Source organism: Mandrillus leucophaeus, unplaced genomic scaffold (genome assembly GCF_000951045.1).
Source record: "Mandrillus leucophaeus isolate KB7577 unplaced genomic scaffold, Mleu.le_1.0 Scaffold843, whole genome shotgun sequence".
Classification (NCBI taxonomy): Eukaryota; Metazoa; Chordata; class Mammalia; order Primates; family Cercopithecidae; genus Mandrillus; species Mandrillus leucophaeus.
Window position 1 is genome coordinate 738,251 of NW_012109175.1, and position 6,001 is coordinate 744,251.

Sequence of the window (6,001 nt, forward strand, 5' to 3'; positions counted from 1 at the left end):
CAGACAAATAGCTAATTTCCTTAATTTACTAAGAGCTAGTAAAAAAGTCAGTAAGAAAAAGACAAACAGTCCACTTTTAAATAGACAGAGACACACACAAGCAGTTTACAGGAAAGTAAAAGGACAGCTTGAATCAACTTAAATTGAGATTTTTCCCAATGGCGCTCTGGGCCCTGTAGCCCTCTCAGGTGGTGGTAGATTCATTCCTTGGACCTTTGGACCTCTTCCAGGCCGTTAGTCCTCCCCTTACCTTTTCCTGTTTATAACTCTTTCAAGTCACTCACCACATTCAGCTGTGACTTGGCAAGTGACTCACCATCAATCCCTGTCATAAATGCCAGGGGACTTCAGTGTCCATACAGGCAAGCAATCAAATAAATGACCTCCTAGATCCTTGTCTTCTTCATCTCCAATGTCCTTCTTTTTACCCTCCTCACCCACTCCAATGGGACACCTTGAACTTTTCATTTTCTGTAACTGCTCCTCCTCAAAATTTTCTATTTCAGACAACCCAGGCTCTTCTAATAATAGACTTTCTTTCTAATTTGTATTGTCAACTTTATCAGAACTTCAAGTTTATGAATACTTCTATTTTCTTTCAAGTCATTAGTCCTAACCACCCACCAGCTTTTTTTTTCACTTGCTTACTTACCCATCTTAAATTCCATGAACCATTATTTCAGTAATATTCTTGCCAATACCCTAAAATTACCCTCTGTCCTTCTCTCCCAGGCCTGCATCAACCCAGGTACTTTTTTTTTTTATGCCTACAATCTATTACCAAGCATTAATGGAGGAAGCAATTGGGTCTCATTTTATATTAATGAATAATGGTTCTCCCTACCTATAGTCACATCTCAGGCCACTTGTTATTATTTCAGAGATGACTTCCCAGATTCCCCTGGCTAAGTTGTTACCCTGTTACATACGCTCTCGCAGTACTGTGTTCCTCTTTTTCATCACATTTATCAGAATTACAATTTTATATTTATCTTACATTCTCGGATAAACATCTGCCTTCACCATGGGACTGTAAGGCTCATGAAGATGACACTAGCTGGGAAGAAGATTTTCACTTTTCATTTTATTCTATTTTGTACTGTTTGAATGTTGTAGCCATCTATTAAAGGATTTTTTAGAGGTAAAATCATGACTCATACAAATTAAAATGAATTGATGTCAGAATTTGATTTAACTCATCAGTTATTGAGAAAATCAGTAAGATGTTATAACCAGTTCAAAGGAGAATTCTAAGAATCATGTGAATATGGAAAATCAGGAATGCTAAAATGAATTTGTAAATAGCTGAAAAATAGATCTATCCTCAGGAAAATAATTAATTGAATTCTAGTGGACACAATCATCTGCATTTCTATGGACAAAAAAATCATTTGCATTATTACCAATTTTCTACAATATATAAAGTTGTAAAATAGCTCCAAAACAACGAAAGGCTGAGATAAGCTGGAAGAGCACACTCAAGATGATACATAGTAATATTTTTTAACTACTTTAAAATTTTTCACAATTTTTCTTGCTAGATCTATGTATGTTTATTATATGCTAATAAGTAAATAAATGATTACCTAATTTTTAATAATGTCAGCAAAAGTTATCTACGTAGAGGATTATGGTATACCCTTCTATATGTGTTTATATACCAGAAAACTCATAAATTTAAAGAATTAGATCATCTGTGTCTTTATTTACTTCTTATTTTACGTTAAGCATAATATACTACAGCATATGATTACTTGTATAAGTTATTGGTCCACCTAAAATTATTCCTCCCTACCAAATTTGCACTTACGTATGCCATTGTGATAAAGCAATTGGTAGAAATCAAAATCAGTACTATACGTTAAAACAGTGCTAGGTGTATATTTAGAATTAACACCAAAACTATTATATGCTTGTTGTTTATTTTTAAAGACAAGAATTATCTATACCCACACAATGCTCTTAATTTGCCTGGCAATAATTACTCCAGTGTTCCCCTTCTTTCAGATGAAAAAAAAAAATTCAAAAGGTGACTACCCACAATTTGTATAACATAAAGAAAAGGAAAAGTAGCAATTTCCACAGACTATTATTCTTAATTAAAATTTTTATTGAACTAATTTTAGATTCTCATGTAACTGTAAAAAATAATACTAAGAAATCCCCCTCACACTTTGCCCAATTTACCCTATAGGTAACATTTTGCAAAACTATCATATAATAGCCAGGATATTGACATTGAAATCTTAGATTTCCTCAGTTTGACCAGCATCCATCTGTTTTGTGTGTTGTGTGTATGTGTGTATGTGTGTGTGTGTGTAAGTTATATTATTGCCTGTGTAGGCTTATATATCCACTACCACAGTGGAGATAAACCACAAGGGCCTAAATGTAAGAAGTAAAACTACAAAACTGTTAAAAGAAAATATAGATATAAATCTTTGTAACTTTGTATTAGTCAATGACTTCTGAGAGATGACATCAAAACCACAAGGAACAGCAAATAAATAAATCAATAATAATTGAGAATTAAATTTTCAATAAAGTTATGGAAATTTAAAATTTTGTGCTTCAAAGTACGCCATTAAGAAAGTGAAAGAACCAGGCATGTGGTTTGAGCCTATAATCCCAGCTACGTAGGAGGCTGAGGTGGGAGGATACCTTGAAGCCAGGAGTTTGAGCAACAGAGGGAGACTTTGACTCTAAAAAAAAAACAAAACAAACAAAAAAAAAAGGTCGGGTGTGGTGGCTCATGCCTGTAATCCCAGCACTCTGGAAAGCTGAGGCGGGTGGATCACCTGAGGTCAGGACTTCGAGTAAAAATCATAAAATCTGCACATAGTAATAAATGTTAGGAACAAGGCAGTTAAAGATTAGTAACAACCAGTTTTATTGGGATTTTAGGAACTTGCAGGGGAGAATGTGAGTGCTCGTTATATTTTATATATATCATAAAGTTAAAATTAACGAAAGTAGAAATAACATGCATTCACATGTTGAAAAACCCTGATAGTAATGCAGCTACAAATATTCACTGTCATTTGAGAGCAAGATTTTTAAGAAGTTAAAATTATTTGAATTACGCCATAACTATTCTAAACATCTACTAAATTAAACAAAGAATTTTGACTAATTGGGTACCCTTTCATAGGTTCTTCTCAGTTTGTCAGCTAGATGACATATTCCTACACTGTACTTTGCTGATATAATTAAACTATGGATTATCTCTGAATTAGGCTGGGTACCACTGTGATATAATAAAAGGGAGAAGTAGCAGAACATAGTCTAGTTGTTAATAGCATGGACTTTGGAGCCAGGCTTCCTGGGTTCAAACTCCAGTCCACCATTTAGTACTCTTTGAAATATGCCTATTTTTGTTCAAAAAGGAATATGTGCACTCTTCTTGGGAACAGCTGTAGTTTCCACAATATTTTAAAAGAGCTGTTGATTCCAACAGGAATTTAGTTCCCTAAAATCAGCGGCAGTAGAACATTTTGATGTACGAAAGTTATTCATGCTAGGACTCCGGTGGTATTTTCCCTCACTGCCCCTAAATTCAGCCATTTCTATTCTTTAAGGCTCTATAATAAACACTTGATTTGAAGTCTGATCCATTTTTAAATTGGGAACGGGGAAGACACCTCTCAAAAAGTCAGAACCTCCAAGCCTTTGGTCAGGGCCAACTATATAATCTCTGTGAGCCGATGTGAAATGAAAATATGATGCTCCTTGCTAAAAATGCAAGACAAAAACCTTCAGCTTACCAATAAGTAGAGAAAGACTGAAAAGAAAAGGAATTGTGGAATGTCTTACCTTTCCTTTTCCTTTCACGCCATCACTTTTAGTGTAAGTGGTTAGCAAATATAATAAGGTTGCTTGGGCATGGTGGCTTAGCCAGTAATCCCACTTTGGGAGGCTGAGGCAGGCGAATCACTAGAGCTCAGGAGTTTGAGACCAGTCTACGCAACATGGCAAAACCCTGTCTCTACAAAAAAATACAAAAATTAGCGGGGCGTGGTGGTGGGTACCTGTAATCCCAGCTACCTGGGAGGCTGGGGCAGGAGAACTGCTTGAACCTGGGAGGTGGAGACTACAGTGAGCAGAGATCGTGTCACTGCACTCCAACCTGGGAGACAGAGCAAAACTCCGTCTCAAAGAAAATAATAATAATTTCAAGACGGCAAGGGTGAGTCCTTCTGAGCACTTTGTACTTAGGTCCCTAACTACAAAATAAGTGGTTCATGGAAGCCATTTAGTGAGCATCCTGAACACTGTATGACATGGGACAAAAAAACAGTGACAGACACGCATTGCATGAATCACATCTGCTCACAAGATTGCTCCATTGCCTCATCAGACATAACTTACAAAACGTAAGTTCAAATATAAACTACTAAGCATTTCAAGATGGCCACAGCAGAGCATTAAACCAAATGCACAGCCCTTCTAAGCACCGGTTGCCTGCTGATGAAGCTGGCCCTACTCTCTGCTCTCACTTTCCACTTCATACTCTTCTGACCTCAAACAACAAAAAAGCTCTCTGCCCATTCCTTCTTGATGCTTCTGCACATATAAGCCACATTGCCCAGTGGCAGTAAACTGAGGATTAATGGAGTTGGTCTGGTTAACTTGGAAAACAAGGGAGTTGTTGGCTGGAGAAGGGTGTTTCAGCCTCTTCCACTCAAGCTAGGACCGGTCCCTAGATTAGAGCAAGCACGTGTTAGCTACCTTTAAAAAACAACAACACACCTTCATAAAGAATGCCTAGATTCAAAGCATTTGTTACGTTTTCATTTGTTCCTTTATTGTCCCAGTGAATATTTACTACCTACTTCAAATTGCAACGAGATGCTGACAATTTAGCTATCGATAAAGCAGATGTAGTTCCTGCCCCTATTCAACTTCAAGAAACAGGCAATGAACAAGTCAGTGTCACAAGGAATACTCCAAAAATGCAGGGCACTAAGAAAGTGTAAAACAGATACGAAGGGGCTTTAGGGTCAGATAAGTCTTTCTGGAAGAATTCATCTGTACAGTGAAACTTCAGTATACATATGAGAAAGTCAGGCCAAGGGAAAGACTGTTCTTGACAGAACAGTATTGGCAAAAGTGGCAAGAATTTTAAGAAAATGTACAAGTGGTGGAACCAGGAATCGTGGGGCTCTTTAAGGACAAAATATCTTAAAAGAGTTTGAACTTCACCTTAAATGCAATAGGGAGCCACTGTCAAGTTTCCTATTTGATACTTGTTTTGTAAAAATATTACTCTATGAAGAATATAGGGAGTCTGCGGTCAGAGTGGGTACTAGTGTCATTTTGGGAATAAGATTAGGCTGGAAGCTGGATTGGGGGGAAAAAAGTGGGCATGCGAGAAACTTAGAAAGTAGAGTTGAGAAGACCGTGTGACTGACAGGATGGGCAAAGGTTAAGAGAGGATAAAGAATCATTAAGGATGATTTATCAGGTTTCTAGTCGGTAACTGGATGAATGTTGGTGCCATTTCTCGAGAAGAGTTAAAGAGCCAGAGGTAGCCGGCAAAGAGAAACATGGAGCTCCAATTTTCAGGTATCTGCAGTTTCCCTAATACCTCTTTAATCCAGAATTTGCTCCTTGCTTTGGTTTTAATTCCCCTAAAAGCTGCTTCCGTGTTGCAAGCTGGCTGACCGCTTTAACAGGCAACCAAAGATTCTTCTCACAGGAGAAAGGCTTTGAGCACAACCTGGGACACTGGAAACTGTCAGACTGAAGAAACAGGAAGCTCTGGACTACCGATCACACCCCGTCTTAAAGGTTTCGGAGTGACTCCACCCGTCAAATCCTCACGTCTCTGAGGAAAAGGTCCCGGCGGGTCGCCGCGACCCGACCACCGGCTCCGCCCCCGGGCCCGATGGATGCCCGGATGTGGACGTGAGCGAGTTTGCGCCGCGTGACGTCGCCTGGCGGGGCGGGACTCTGCCAGCGCCAGTTGGTGTTGGGTGCACGTGACCGCCTCCCAGCCAAC